Below are 17,076 nucleotides of genomic sequence, written 5' to 3'. Positions count from 1 at the left end.
AGAAATCATGAGACTCCTAAAAATTTCCGTTCAGCCAATAAAGCCACAAATGGAACTTCAAATATATGCAAACAAGAAGGAAACAAACAAACAAACAAAAAATCTGATTCTCTCCAAGGACATGCCTTTATGTTCACTCCTGAGGAAACGTGTGCAGATGAATGGACAAGGAAGACTCCTCCAATAGCCATATGAGAATCACATAGAAGATTCTTTCAGAACAAACCAGGGGATAACCTAACCAAGGAATTTGCTCAACTCCCAGATCCGACTCCTCTTATTGCAGCACAGTAGTATATGATATTTTTTTGTGAATGACTGATTTCTGGAGTATCTCATTCTTATTTTTTTCTAAGTAGTTGTTCACGGTATGGCTTTCCTTTTACAGAACGATTTTGTACATCCGGTGTATCCAGAGGAGGTAACCTCATTTAATGTACAGGTAATGCACCAGTCTGAAACATACCACTCAAATTCCCAAATCTTTTATTTGGAGTTACTCTTTGTACAGAAATTTGGATTGTATTTCTTAGAAAGAAGTGACTATGTACTAAACATGGGAAGAAGAGGAGTACATTGATATTTGTATGGATAAAAGAATGTATTACATAAAGACTCTTGCTCCCAAATACCTATCTTTTTCTTGCCTAATGAAAGAAATGGATATTTAAATTTATGAACAGGTTTTAGCTGAGCACATGGTCTCCAGAATACAGACTATAACCTTAATTTTCTTAATCTTCAGTCTAGACATTCAACAAAGACTTGATCAATGATGTATGCGAAAAACATAATATGGACTACTCAAAAAACCAAACACAAAATCACCACCACAGATACAGAAATTCCACTTCTAGGCATATATATCCAAAGAAATTAAAAACATACCCACAAAAAATGTGCACAATTAGCTGGAGCATCATTATCATAAAGGCAAAAGAAAAAAAAGTAGAAGCAGTGTAAATGCACATCAGCTGATGAACGGATAAACAGAACAAGGGCACAGCCCTAAAATGGAATATTATTTTGCAATAAAAAGGATTAAAGTAGTTATACATCCTATAACATCAATTAAACAAACTTTAACATCAGTTAAAGGAAAGCAGGTAGTCCATATGTATGATATGACTATCTATACAAAATATCCAAAATAGACAAATATTTGGGGGCGGGGGAGAGATCAGTGATTATCAGGGATGGAACAGAAGGAAGAATGGGAAATCATTATTAACAGGTAGGATAGAGAGTGGGTTTTGATTTGAGGTGATGGAGATATTCTGGAATTACATAGTAATGATGGTTGTACAGCTGTGATTATAATAACCACCACTGAATTCTACACTCTAAAATTTTTAATGGCGAATTTTTCCCAAATTTTTTTAAAGTGTCTTAGTCCATCTGGGCTTCTCTAGCAAAATACCATAATCTGGTAACTTATAGACAACAAAAATTTATTTCTCACAATGCTGGAAGCTAAGAAGTCCAAGATCAACATATCAGCAGATTCCATGTCTGGTGAGCACGGATTTCATAGGTGGAACCTTCTTGCTGCATTCTCCAATGGCAGAAGGAACAAATAAGCTCCCCATGCCTCTCTAATGGGAGCACTGATCCCATTCATGAGGATTTCTACCCTAAAGACCTAATCACCTTCCAAAGACTAGGCTGCTAATACCCTTGAGGTTTGGACATCAACATGAGAACTTGAAGGGACACAAGCATTCAGACCCACAGCAACCAGCAACCTTCAGAACCTATAAAGAAGGAGCGTTTCCTTGATTCCTCTTTCAACTCCCCACCTAGAATACCCACTCAGGGTAGTGAAAGTCTTAGATACACAGATCACTCAGGAGGATGCAAGATAGAAGAAGGCTCGCATCCTGATACCACAGAGCTCTCCAACAGTCCTAGTAAACATCTTCCTAGACAGGGAGATGGAAAATAATTAAATTCAATTTAGTTTTGTTACATTGAGTCTCTGTGACAGCAGTTAAACATTTTAGTGTAATTCAAGAAATAGAAGAATTACCAAAATGCGTAGAACTGCTGGTCATTATTGTCATTATCTTTTAACTTTGGTCTAATCCACCTTATAGATATTGAGGTTTTATCACAAAAGTATCTCAGGAGAGGTGGTGTGGCACTGCATCATAATGAATACTTTGTGATTACTCAATTCTAGAACTGTGTCAACCCCACACTCTCTCCCCATATGGCTTTGGATATTTTGTTTAACCTGCCTCCCCCAATTCAGCCACATTTTCCTCACTTATAAAATGAAAATACTATCAGCTTTATAGCTAACATACAGCAAGTGATCAGTAAATTGAAGATTTTTAGAAATTTCTCACTTCTGATATTGTTTGTGGTTTTGGTTTTCCCTGTTACTATGTAAGTTTTTCTTCAGGAAAAAAAATGTTGCTTTTATTGCTTTGCGTTTTCTTTTAAATCATCTATAGCTCTAAAATTGATTGTTGACAATACAATAAAAAATAACATTTCTTGGTCTATGTTTAATATACATTTTATAGGAAATGAATAAAAGCAGTCAAGACTATGATTTGCTGTGGTTAATGAAATCAGTAACTAAATTATCAGGTAGAATCAATGAGAACTATTTGTGATTATTTTAAATCAACTCAGTCTATTGCATATACCCTCCAGGGATAACAGCATTCCTCATGCTCATGAGACATGTCATTTAACCTGATATATGAGGTTAAGTTGCAGTTGGCAGAGAGAAAAAGTGTTAAATTACCACACCAACTGATACTTTTAAATGAACTTCAAGTGAATAATTTATCTCTTGAGCTTAATCTGTTATATGAACATTGCTAAATGAAACCTAAGAAAATATTCTCCCATTATATAATTTTTATTAGTTACATAATACCCCCAGATAAAATAAAATTATCTCAAATCTTGCATTAGAACAAAATATAAGCTGGTTATTATAGAAGACATAAATTATTCAGATTTAATCCTGTACATTTTAATGCATAATAATTCTTAAACCAGTTTACACATTTGAAAATTCTGACTTCTAGATTTGGATTCCTAATTGCCAGACATGGCAATGTGTGCCTGTAATCCAAGATACTCCAGAGGCTGACAGGAGGATCACAAGTGCAGCACCAAACTGGGCAAGTTAGCAAGATCCTGTCTCAAAATTAAATAGATAGATAGATAGATAGATAGATAGATAGATAGATAGATAGATAAAAAGGGCTGAAGATGTACTTCAGTAGTAAAATGCCCCTGGATTTGATTGCCAGTACTGCAAAAGAAAATTGAATTTCTGTAGATTATTTTTGCATAAGCATTATGAATAACTATTATCTTACATAAAGGAGAGTAATGGAGTATAGCCAGGAAACAAATTCATGTGGTTTCGCCCACTTTCTCGCACCATGAATTTTAAAAAAAAGGGGGGGGGTTCATGAATCTTCCAGTCACTCAGGTGATAAAAGTTCTTCTTGTCACTTTTGTCACACAAAATACAATATCAGATCAGCAATTACATTATTCAATTCAATGGAATAACCGATAAATTCTAACTTCATTTAAATATGTAGAGTGTTGTGAAGCAGAAAAGGAGGGCGTGTCCTAGGTGCTTCCTTCCTTACTCCTGTCTCAGCTTTTATAAATGGTGGCTCCTGACCCTTTGGGAAGAAGTGTAAAAAGGAAGAGAGAAAAAAAGAAAAATGGTGGAAATTGCTTTCTTGACGGATGATCTACACTGATGCTCCCTGGGCCTAGAGGTATTCAAAGTGTATACTTCCCTCATGGCAGATCATGCATTGGATGTTTCCTTGATCCGTGCACTTGCACCTCTATGACATCTGGCCATATTACATATACTTTCTGAGATCCTGGATATCTGATGACACCTCTACTTTTTGTTTTTGTTTTTTGTTTGTTTGTTTCTCTACTGAGATCTTTTGCTTCTCAAGCAAAATTATAAATAAAATAAGGGAAGTTCACTCCGCGTACTTCACATACATGGCTCTTATCAAGAGGACGTGAAAGACTAAAGCATCCTCTGCTCTGACTAGCTCTACAATAACAGGAAGCTCATTTTCTCCAAAGCCTTCTTCAAATCTTCAGTCTTTCCTCAAAATTATTTAATAGGTTGCAAGTATACAACAAGAATAGTTTGGAAAATTCTTGGCCAGTGATGCAAGGGCTTTTGCACCTCCTTTTGAAATATAGCAGCCACTGCTTGGAGACATCAGCTACCACTGACACTCTAACAGTCTGGGCTCAACAGACTTTTATGCAACTTATTTTCTTTCTCTTTTTGCTTGTATTATTTTATTTTATTGTCAGTCTAGTTTGTTTCCTGGCTTAGACTTTAAGACTGGGAGGCATGTACTTTAATGGACAGTTAGAAGGTAGGACAGTATCAAGAATTGGGACATATTTCAGTGGAGGGAAAGTTAACATTATTTTTTTAAAGGAAATATAGCTAAATAACCTTCATTTGAATGAAGTTGATTATACTTTCTAGAACAACATAACTCAAAAAATCTTGATTTGATTATACAAAATACATTTTTCCCTTTGCACAGCTATTATTTTACATCTCTCATCTTTATGAGATAAAGGATCTCATTTTTCCAATTTTATTTTCTCATGAACTCAGAAAGGATTAGCTGGTTTGATCTTCTCATAACCTTTACAGGTCATTATGGTTTAGATGTGAGGTATCCCCCAAAAGCTCATGTGTGAAATGCAATGCAAGAAGGTTTAGAAGAAGTGATTAGGTTATGAGAGTCTTCTTAGAATCGGTGAATTAATTCCCTGATAGAATTAGCTCCATAGGAAGTAAAAGTGAGTAGGATGTGGCTAGAGGAGGTGGGTCCCTGGGGGCGTGGCCGGGGGTATAAAATTTATATCTGACCAGTGAAGTCTTTCTCTGCTAGCCTGATCATAATGAAGCCCCCTCCCTCTGCCACACTCTTCCACCTAGAAGTTCTATCTCACCTTGAGCCCTGAGGAATGGAGCCTGGTGTCCATGGACTGAGACCTCTGAAATCATGAGCCTCCAAATAAATTTTTTCTCCTCTAAAATTGTTCTAGTCAGATCTTTGAGGCACAGTGGCAAAAAAGCTGACTGAAACACAGGTGGACAGCTGATAAATATATAATAAATCTAATACTAGGCTGACTTTCATCCCTTGCCCCCAAATTAATCAAAACTTGTATTAAGTATACTTATTTTTTCTAAACCTCACTGAGTATGGCATCTTACACTGTGATAAATTTGTCTGTTTGTTTGTTTGTTAGTGGGGATTGAACCCAGTGGCACTCAACCACTAAGCCACATCCCAACCCCTTTTGTGTATTTTATTTAGAGACAGGGTCTCACTGAGTTGTTAGGGCCTTGCTATTGCTGAGACTGGCTTTGAATTCACAATCCTCCTGCCTCAGCCTCCTGAGCCTCTGGGATTATAGGCGTGTTCCACCATGCCCGGCCTTACACTGTTGTATAAGTATAATAATGGTTCCTTCTTAGAAATTGTTTGTGAGGCTTAAAAGATGTTACTAGGTGTGGGAACTAGGCCAGTATCCAACACATAAAATAGTGCTCAATAAATACTAGCTGATTTTTATTACTAATTACATATCATTTGGCTACAACCTTTGCTTTAATAATAATAATATTCATATTTAAGATTATTTAATAGTATAAATATTTAAAATCAGTTTGATATACAAGTCATGCAAAAACTCCACAATAGAAAAATACTTGAGACAGAGGACCTTAGTTGATCCTTGTTACAGGCATATTTACTGCCCTCTGATGACCATTTCTGTAATAACAGGACCTTGCTAAAGGAATTGAGGGGGAAAAAATGTTTATATCACTGTCTTTTTTGAAAAGATTATCAACATTCTTATTAACAACCAGAGACAGCATTAGACAAGAGTAGTTATGTTCTTCCACTTGATTGTCTCTGAGATAAAATGACAGTTACTAAAAATTCTTATGCTTATAAAAACATTCATTTGGAAAACTTTAAAATTAAGAAGTCAGAAGAACTTTACAAAATTATATAGTTTTTGTTATCATTTTAGAACTTTCCTAACTGAATCTGGAAGAAGAAATAGAATTAGAATAGTGTTTTAGCAGGTTTTTTCTCCTTTAACATATGAGCCAGGTAACAAGTGCTTTGAGGACCCATATGACAATCTTACTTTACATCACCATTACCATCTTTCCTACGGTTTCTATCTAGCCTAAATTCCAGCACTGTAGAAATTCACAATGTTTCCACAACAGTTTAAGATTAATTTCAAGATACAGAAAACTTGAGTTGTTTTCCAGGAAGGCAAATCTATCAGTTTTGATAATTTTGTATAAAAACTGCAGGGGGATATGCAAAACACTGGATTCAAGGGTTGTTTACTGATTTTTAACCAATAATAGAAAAGCGTCTTTTAAAAAGCATTGAAGTAGAATAGCAGGAAAACCTGATTTATTATAAGAACTTTTTCTCATTAATCTAAAGAAATCTCTGTGATGACATTTCCAATTACATTCCACTGTGTATTCTAAATGTTAACATGTAATGATGCTTTCAGTTCATAAAACTAAAAAGATTATATTTTAGTGAAGATCTTTTATATGGCATCACTTAAACAAACACTTGCTAAAAGTTAATAAACAGGTTCTAAATAAGTTATCTAGGATTTTAAAATGTGACTATTTATTACTTTTTTATTAGTGTTTATATAGGAGGCAATTGACAGTCTTGATAATAGTTTCACACAGACTATTTTGAAGGTGCCAGTGTTTCTCTTAATGTCTCATCTCTCTTGTATTCAAGATAAGAATCCTAGTCCTTCAAATCTTTCTGTTATAAAAATTTCAGTTATCATCATAATGATCACTTCACATGTAGAATCATAAAGTTGGTGAGTTTTTTATGCTGTTGCTTATTTATAAATCTAAAATGATTATCAAAAATGAACACAAACCATATAAGTGATTTAAATGAACAAGCTTAATTGCACAATGACCACTAAATTGATCATTGCAACTCAAATATGGTACTGTGCTGGGCCAGGTTCTTTGGAAGACAGCTGATCTACTTCACTGTGAATAGGATAAAGATTCAATTGTCCCCCTTGCATGGGCTCTCTCTCATCCAGGAGGAGGTCCACAGAACACGGTAAAGGAGAGTGTGGCTGTAGAGTCACTAATCAAGACCTCTGGAGACCAAGCAGGAAGCAGGTCTGATTTTATTGTGCAGTTACCATGCACACATACTCAGGCAGTAGCTAGGCAGATTACAGGCAGCCACCAATGCAATTTCTGCTAACGGCCCTTGCAGCAACCAATCAAGGAGTGGGCCATGGAGCAAGCGCAGGGACTGCAACACATGGCTTCATGCCCTCAGCTGTGCCTATTGGGTAAGCAGCCTGACACTCAGGCCTCTAACAAGAGGGGAGTGGCCTGCCACTCAGACACCCTTAATGTATGCCTTGTAATGCAGTACTCCGTGCACTTGTCCCCACACCACCTCATTACCCCAACTGAAATTCCCATGAAACTCTCTTTCATGTTGAAAATCTCAATATACTTAAGAAATTTCGTTCATGCATCCTATAATGTATCTATATTTAGAGTTTCTTTTTCCTTGAATTATTTTCTGATCTGTGGTATTACCATCAGTATGAATATGATCAAGGATGAGTTAAACACAAAGCTGTCTGTTTGCCTACCTGTACATGGATGCGGCAATGCCATGTTTGGCTTCTTGCTAAAATTTCAACATCAATAATATAAGTTAATCTATTGTGTGTTATGACTATGTGCTAATATATATTTTGCCCGTGGCAGTTTTTAAGCATATCTATACATTTTTTTCATTTTTTCATTTTTTTATTGATTATTTAAAGCATTACATAGCTCATGATATATCATCTTTCATACATTTGACTCAAATTGTGTTTTGAACTCCCATTTTCACCCCAAATACAGATTGCAGAATCACATCTGTTACATATTCACATTTTTACATAATGCCATATTAGTGACTGTTGTATTCTGCTACCTTTCCTATCCCCTACTATCCCCCCTCCCCTCCCCTCCCCTCCCATCTTCCCTCTCTACCTCCCCTGCTGTTGTTCAATTTTTGACAACTCATTCCACTAAGAAATGGTATCACTACCCTCTCCTTTAGAATTTGGGCTGGCCTTAGTGACTCATGAGTAATCAGTGGAATGCAGCAAAAGTGACACTTTGACTTCTGAAGCTGGATTATGTAAAATGATACTGCTTCCGCTTGACTCACTGGAGCAGTCAAGTTTGGCTTCAGGAGCCAAAGGAGTACTCCCTAATACTACCATGCTGTCAAGAAACCCAGTCCACTGAAGAAACTTTGGGAGGGTGCTCTCATTAAAAGCTGCAACTGCTCAGTTTATTCATATTAAGTTCTGTGCATCAAAGCAGCCTTGAGTTTTACTGTGGAGGCACATGCTCAGCCCTGTGTCGTGATATCCTTACCTGTTGATCAGTGCATTTTCTGAAATTTTTACCAGGCAGTGTAGTTAACAACACACTTCCAGGATGATAATTATTGGTAGAACAAGTTCAGAAGTGTTGTTTTTTTTTTTTTTTAAGTGACATCAAACTTTTGTCAGGGGTCTTTAACACCCTCCAGAGCAAAGCTAGAGGAGGAATCCAAACAAAAACTTTGAAAAAGCTGACACTTCACCGTGTAGTTTGTTTAAAGCTAAATATGTATCATTATCTAGAAAGGATTAGAGACTACAGGGACATTTTCTGCTTGATACTTTCTGACATGCATTATTAATTTAGTCATTTGCACTTCTATGTGTTTAGCAACTCACCAAAGAAAGCTTCTTTGGGGACTTATTATACATGAACAGCTGTAACTTGGCTGAATTTGAAAAAATAATAATAATAAAGAGGTGAATGGAAAGATGTAACCATTCCATCTTCTATTACCAATCTAAAAAAAACTAGGTAGTTAAAACCATTATGTACATTTAATTTTATATATAATAAGAATAGAATGTTAGAATATGTAAATTATTACTGCCCTATGATTATAATAGAAAACATTATCTAGGACTCCCAAACTTCCAAAATTAAGTGTACGTACATTCTGCCATTCTTTAGGAAAATCCAAAATTCCAAAAGGCAAGAATAAAATAAGATCATTCTCCTTCATATTCGTCAGTTATGATTGAAAACATCTTTCCTCTCTCTAACCAAATATTTTATTCTTTTCATCATCCAAACATACAAGCATATCTTCCTTTAGGATGTTCAATTGTTTGTTACAATCATAAATTTGTTTCTGGTTCTAGTATAAAAGCGTCTTTAATAAATCTGGCTCCTAAAAGTTCTGCTTCTTTGGAAGTTGGTGTAAACAGTTTTCTAATGGCTCAGGAGACTTCAGGCACACTGCTGAGAAGCCAGAGGCTGTCAGATCAACAGAGTCCTATCACACAGAGTAAGTCAATACATGGAGCCACAGGCTAAGCCACAGCATGCAGGCATGCAGGATAGAATTATCGTGTGTGTGTGTGTGTGTGTGTGGTGTGTAATGAACATTTGTGTAGTCATTTGAATATCCTTTCAGTGTGTGGTCTGCTCAATAAGAACATGATCATGAGAATCAAATATTTCTAATATTTTGATCTTCTTCTTGAGCAAAAATTAAGTATACAAATCAGAAAAACAAGCACTTCAACTGTAACTTAGCATCACCCATATGAGCCACCAGGACTGGGTTAAGTACTTCAGATAAAGCTCACACAGGGGTCAAGAGTGATGTCAGTGAACCTTACTTTAATCCCTCTATAAAAATTTAGCACTTTGTGAGTTCTATACAAGAAAGGGTCAGTAACCTTAAGTAGCCTTGTGTATATCAGTTCTCAAAACTCTAAGACTGTAAATGTGTGAATAAATAATGTGTTATTTGCACTGCTGTCAGCTTGTATGAATGAAGTTTTCAACTTTAAAATTAATAAAAAGTGTTTTCCCATGAAGTATGAATGAAGACTGACAAATGTGAGATATGATTTATTAAATATGAATATGCAAAGAAAATCCATTCTGATGAAGTCACTGACAAATTTCCCAAATTGGGCTTGAAAACAGAAACTGTAATATTTTTGTCCATTATGATAACATATTAGTATAATTCTCAATTTTTAAAGAATTGTGTTTATGTATTCAAAAAGAATCAATTGATGATATTTTCCTTTTTTATTATAATAGATATTACAATATCTATTTTTAATTTTTGTTTTAAAAAAATTTACTAGTACATTTGCATGTTCAAAAAACAGTAAAAGAAAAGTTTTCATTGCATTTCTTTCTCATCAAAATTACCACTTATTTCATTTCTTAAGTATTACTGAAAATACTTTCATCATATTCTGAAGGAAATACCAAAACAGACTAGGTGCAGTACTGCTGTGAGGTATCTAACATGCTCTTCCTAAATTCCTTTTCTATTTAGAGTAGCCACAGTGCATTCTGTTAATAGCAACTAAGAACCCTGATGTTGGGCTGGGGATGTGGCTCAAGCGGTAGCGCGCTTGCCTGGCATGCGTGCGGCCTGGGTTCGATCCTCAGCACCACATACAAACAAAGATGTTGTGTCTGCTGAAAACTAAAATAAAATAAAACTTAAAAATTCAAAAAAAAAAAAAAAAAAGAACCCTGATGTATTTGAAAGGAAAACCAAAGGCACTGACATAAAAGAGAGTTGAAGGCCTGGGAAACGCTACACAGACCTCAACTAACAGAAATTGCGAGATGCTGAGAGTCTTGTGGCTGACTGTGTGATGTCTCTAAGATACCAATAATATGCATTTTTTTCTCAATATCACGTTTAAATGATAGAAAATACATCCTGGCCTACCCTTCCAATTGTCTCTTTATTTCAGGGACTTCTATTTAACCAAATATTGATTAAACTGTTAAGAATATCAATTTTCACTTTGTGCAATATTTTAAAACAGATGTCAAGTTCAGAAATAAGTATAAAACATACGTTTTTGCCTTCATGGGTTTTATGGTATTATTTGAGCAAGAAAACACATAAATTACAAAGGCGAGTGAAAATGAAAGTCACATAGGCCATTGGCCAATGTACAACAGTGATAGGGGATATTGTACTCATATAAAGATATCAAAGGTTTAAAAACATTATTACTGGGGCTGGGGTTGTGGCTCAGTGGTAAAGCGCTCGCTTAGCACGGGTGGGACCCGGGTTTGATTCTCAGCACCACATAAAAATAAAGGCATTGTGTTGTGTCCATCTACAAAAAAGATTCTCTCTCTCTCTCTCTCTCTCTCTCTCTCTCTCTCTCTCTCTCTCTCAAAAATAAATAACTAGATAGAGAGATAAGTAAATAAAATAAAATCATTATTATTAACTGTCCCATTGTTTAACATTGAGGGATATCATTAATCATAACTTCTATGAATATTTGTTTTATGCTAGTAATAATAATAACAACAATAATCAGTAATACAGACTGCTTCTAGGTGGGAGACTTTCTTCTGAGTACTTCAACACTTCATGAACTGAAATTGTTATTATTTTGATAAAAGCAATTCTGTTTTAAGATATAACATTCTTTAATTTTATTTATTCTTATATTCATGTTTCCTAAAGACATTCTATACTTTTCTATATGGTTATCAAAGTGTGTTGGTTAACAGACTTGGTATTCTAGATATGTACAGCCACATACAAAATTCTAGATATGTACAGCCACATATATGAGCACATGATATGTTCCCCTTTGTCTCTCGGGGTTGTTCTCATCATTAGCAGATTTTCATTGAGTATCATAAATTCATTAGACATAAAGATAAAATTATAAACTACCTTCAGTAGGGATGACCTGAAATATCATCTGCATTCCAAAGATCAAGAGTTGTGACAATCATTTTCCCCATATTGTGTAGATCTCAAATGTCTCCCACAGGCCATGTGTTGAAGGCACAGTGGCCAGACTGCGGTACCATTGATCAATCCAGGAGGTGGGGACTAATGGAAGGAAGTTAGGTCATTGGGGGCATGCTCTTACAGGGGATATTGGGATCCTAGCCCCTCTACTTTCTCTCTCTGCTTCTTGGTGCCATGAATTAAGCAGCTTTGCTACACCATGTGCTCCCCACCATGATGTCCTGCCTTGCAGCACATCCAAAGCAACGGGACCAAGCAACCATGAATTGAAGCCTCTGAAACTATGAGCCAAAATAAAATTTTCTTCCTTTTAAATTAATGGGCTCAGATATTTTGTCACAGGGACAGAAACCAGATAAACACACAGTTGGAACATAAGAGGATTTTTATGTAATTGATTTGACTTAATGATTCATTTCCCCTCCACTATCAAATGTTAAATTATCACCCATAAACGTTAAAAAAATGAACATGTGCATTGAGAATCTTTTCAAACAAATGCCTTTTAAAGGTAGCACCTCTGTAATCAATAATATTAACTTACTAACTTCTGTAATAGCTTTATTCATTATAAATTCATTTGGTGTTTATTTTTCTGGAGGGCAGTGATAACAGGCAATAACAAAATGACAAGATATACTTTTGAATAGACAAACAGGTTACAGCTTTAATAAAAACAATGTATCCATTTAATAGCCAACTCGAAGTGGAGATATGAAATGCTACAAGGCATAGAAAGCTATCTAGTTATTTAGAAATAGCCAAAGAGAAAGAAGAGGATCTCTGAGTATCTCTGTTCATTCTCTCAACCCTAAGGCTTATTTATATAGGAGAGATTTTAGCAGTAACACTGTATACCTAGAAGTGATCTGTAGCAATTCCTACATCTCCTTCCACAGTGCCCCTGTCAATCATCTTTGAAACACCTGGCTCTGTTCTTCACACCAAAGTCTCACAACACAGAAGAAACAGATTAATTTTTTATTCAAACAATAAAATAAGTGGTGGTATATATGGATCCCTTCACTAGACAAAATGTTTACAGTTTTAGAAGTTATTAAAATAAATCCATTGAGATTGTTATAAGCCTAGAACTATAAGTCTTCAGACAAGGTAAAAATTTCACAGAAAATCCTAAAAATTCTAAGATTGAAATTTCAGAAAATTAGTTAGGCTCCTACTTCCCTGAATATTTCTTGCATTTTAGTAGATTTCAACAGCATCTAGTTCCCATCCTTGCTCCTACCCTCAAAAATATCAATTGCCCTGAAGCTTCGTTGCACAAGGGAAAGACTGGTGGTCTTCCAACCCCAGTTGAAAGTTTGTTAGATTTAGATTCATGTTACTCATAACTCACCCTTTTTCCTCCTTCTAATTATCATCCATTCTTTGAAAACTAGTGGTGGTCTTCTCTTTAATTTCTATCACCACCATCATCATCATCACTGATTTCAATAGACAATTACTGACTGTATTAGTCAGGGTTCTTTTTTAAAATATTTTTTGGACATTGATGGACCTTTATTTTATTCACTTATTTATAATTGAACCCAGCCTCACACATGCTAGGCAAATGCTCTACCTACCACTGAGCCACAACTCTAGCCCTTAGTCAGGGTTCTTTGGAGGAACAGAATCAATAAGAAGTATGATTATAAAAAGGGAACCAGAAGCTGGATAGTCCACTGCTGAGAGCCACAGCCGAGTCTGTATGGCCCCTGGCATTTTGCCAACAGTATTGATTGACAGGCGAGGCATTAATATCCACCTCTGCCGCTACTTTTGATTTCTCAAACTATTTTGGAGTTCTCGTGGGGATTTCTGGGGATTCCCTGAGAGTTCCCATTGGTTGGGGAAGTGCAGGAGGAGGGAGATCCAGGAGAGATATTTCCAGCTGGTGGTTCCTGGACGAGCCGTGTGGCATTTGGGAGAAATCCCCAGGAGTGTGTGAGGTTTTTTCTTGCAGTTCAAAAATAAACTTTGTTCCTGCTGCAGTGGCTCGTGATTTGTGCCCAGCCAGACTGCGGCAGTCCACAATGGCCATCTGCAGGATGGAGAACTGGAAGAACCAGTAGCTGCACAGTTCAAGAGGCTGAAACCTCAGAACAAGAGGGATCAACAGTAATAAACTAATCTAAGACCTACCTAGTCTGAGACCAAGACGGAGTTCTGGAAACTCCCTGGAGAATCACTGGCAAATTCCACTTTAGAAGAGTGCAGGAACAAGAGTCGATGTCCTCAGGCAATCACAGCAGCAATCAAGAACCCCATTCAAGAAGATCAAGCTTGCCTAGGCTGATGCTTCCTTGTTCTTCCAATTTATATTCCATCCAACCCACCAGCCTATTGGACGGTGTTGCCCACACTTAGGAAGGATCTCCACTTCAGTTTGCTCTCCTACATGCTAATCATTCCTAGACACACCCTCAGTGACATAACCAGAAGCCTCTTAATCTTTGGCATTTCTTAATCCAATTGAGTTGATAATTCAGATTAACCATTACACTGACCAATACATAATGCTGACCTTTTAGTCCTGACGTTTCATCTCCTATGCTGAACTGTACACTGCTCAGTCACCTGCTCACTTGGGTGGTTACACCCTGGTTGCATCTTTGAAATTAGCTTTACCCTTCAAATCTAGACCTGTGCCTTTCTGTGCACAATTTCCATGCTTACAATATCCTTAATTGACTGTTCCCATTTTATGCCTTTTATCAATCTTGCCAGTTCTCTTAATTCATCTGCTTTCTTTTGTGTTTAGCTGCCCTCTGTATCTTTACTCCCTTTCATATATGACAAAAAAAAAAAAAAATCCACACTTCCTCTCCTTCAAATCTCTGATATCTTGTTTCATAGTTAGGGTTTCTTTAAAGTTCCAATCCTCATCATCTTTCCTTCAGCCTCAAATTTTATCTGATGTAAACTGTAAAATATGTGTTAGGGTCTGTAAACAAGTCAAGATGGCGCCTGGCATTTTGCAGAGGGAGTGGTTTGTGAAGTAACACCAGCAAGCCATTAAGTGTGGAGATTCCTTATTGGTTGACTGCTGTATCTAGTTTATGTTAATTAATATAAGCTGTGTGGAATGTATATATACCCCTCCTGTGCTACAATAAAGGGCTCCCACTCCTGCTGTATCAATGTACACAAGTTGCTCGTCACCCCCCAGTTATTTTGCTGCAGCCGGACTGCAGCAATATGCAACACATCAAAGGATCAACAATAATTTCTTGCAACAAACATAAAGAGGCCATTCGGATCTGCATTTATTCCTTTCTGACACCTGAATTTATGAGAAAAACTAACACTTTTCATGTCCAAAACTTTCATCATGTGGTTATAATTCCATTTCTCCCATTTCAACATAAACATGTTAATTCTTTGGAGACTTTGCTTCTTAATCACTCACCCTTCTCTTCTGTACTGGCTACTTATTGTGAGCATTTAAATCTACTCAATTCTTCCTCCAACTAAAAACAAATCAAAACATTCTCTCTCTCTCTCTCTCTCTCTCTCTCTCTCTCTCTCTCTCTCTCTCTCTCTCTCCCTCTCCCCCTCTCTCTCTCTCTCTCTCTCTCTCTCTCTCTCTCTCTCTCTCTCTCTCACACACACACACACACACACACACACATACAACTCTCTCCCTCTCCCAATCTCTCCCTCTCTCCCTCTCCTTCTTTCATTATCAAAGTCCCTAAAGAGTTTCTGTATACATTATTTGCAATCTTTCATGGGTCAGGCTGCCTGATTCGTCTCCTCCTTCTAAACTTTTCAGTGATACAGTGGAGTCACTTTGCACTGATTTGAGAAAGAAAATTGGTTGTATCACTTTATAAAGAGAAGTATAGGTGGCCCAGGCTCAGTGGCACACGACTGTAATCTAGGAGACTCTGGAGCCTGGGGCTTGTGAACTACAAGCTCGAGGACCGCCTGGGCAACTGAGTGAGAACCAGATACAAAATAAGAAGGCCTGGGGTTGTAGTTCAACGGTAGAACACCCCAGAGTTCTATCTCCAGTACCTTAGAAAATAAAATTAAATTAAAAATAATGGATGTTACTACCACAGAAGTTGACAAATGCTACAAACCTACAATCCAGCTTTGTATGTTTATCAGAACACTTTGGTCTTTCTCTTCAACCAATCCTCTAATGGCCTTTCTGAGCATTCTAGAAGGTGCGCTACAAAAGCCAGCCTCTCATTCTCGGAATACTAACATCACCCAATGCCCCCAAGAATATTCACATTTATGCCACCAACCTAAAATTCACCCCATCTATCCAAACCCACATTCTCAATTTTCCTCTTCATTTAAATGTCTTAAGCCTATATCAAGTTTAACATTTCCAAAGCTAACTCACTTTACAAAATTGATTCATTCTCTGTAGTTTTACAGTGTCTCAAGTAAGAAACCTGCTGTTAATCTTGACTCTCAACTCCATTCACTTAGCATATTCTGCCTCATGAACATTTCCCAAATTCACAAATGTCTTACCAACCTCACTATTCATGTTCTAAAACTGTAAGTTGCCTAGTAAATCAATTGGCAGCCTTCTATCTAACTTGTTTCCTTGTGTCCAGCCTTGTTCCTGTCTAATCCATTGTCTACACTACAGCAAAACCGGTCCTTTTAAAGAACTTATTTAAAAATTATATCATTCTCCTACTTAAGTCCTAAAATGTCTCTGATAAAATTCAAATTTCTTTCACAATTCATAAAATATATTTTTTTAATCTGGCTCCTGCTTATCTGCTCAGGGTTCTCTCCCTCTTCTCTAGCTTTAGTATATGCTAGAGCCATTTCAAAAGCTTTAGAATGATATTGCTTTTCATGGGATCTTTGCACTACTACTTTACCTCCCAAATGGAGTAGAACTCCATCACCACTAATCATTTTGCTTTTCAAAAAAGGAACATTCCTGTAAAATTCTAATTTTTCCTTCCAAAATTAAAAACATAATTTCTATTGGATTCTGTATTCAATTTCTATTGCTCCTGTAATAATTCAGGCATTTGGTGGCTTGAAACAATCTAAATGTATTAACATAGAGAGCTGAAGGTCAGAAGTCTAGCACAGGGTTCACTGTGCTATAGTCAAAGGATCAGCA

Source organism: Spermophilus citellus (assembly GCF_964194105.1).
Source record: "Spermophilus citellus genome assembly, chromosome: 16".
Classification (NCBI taxonomy): domain Eukaryota; kingdom Metazoa; phylum Chordata; class Mammalia; order Rodentia; family Sciuridae; genus Spermophilus; species Spermophilus citellus.
Note: the sequence above shows the minus strand (reverse complement) of the source record.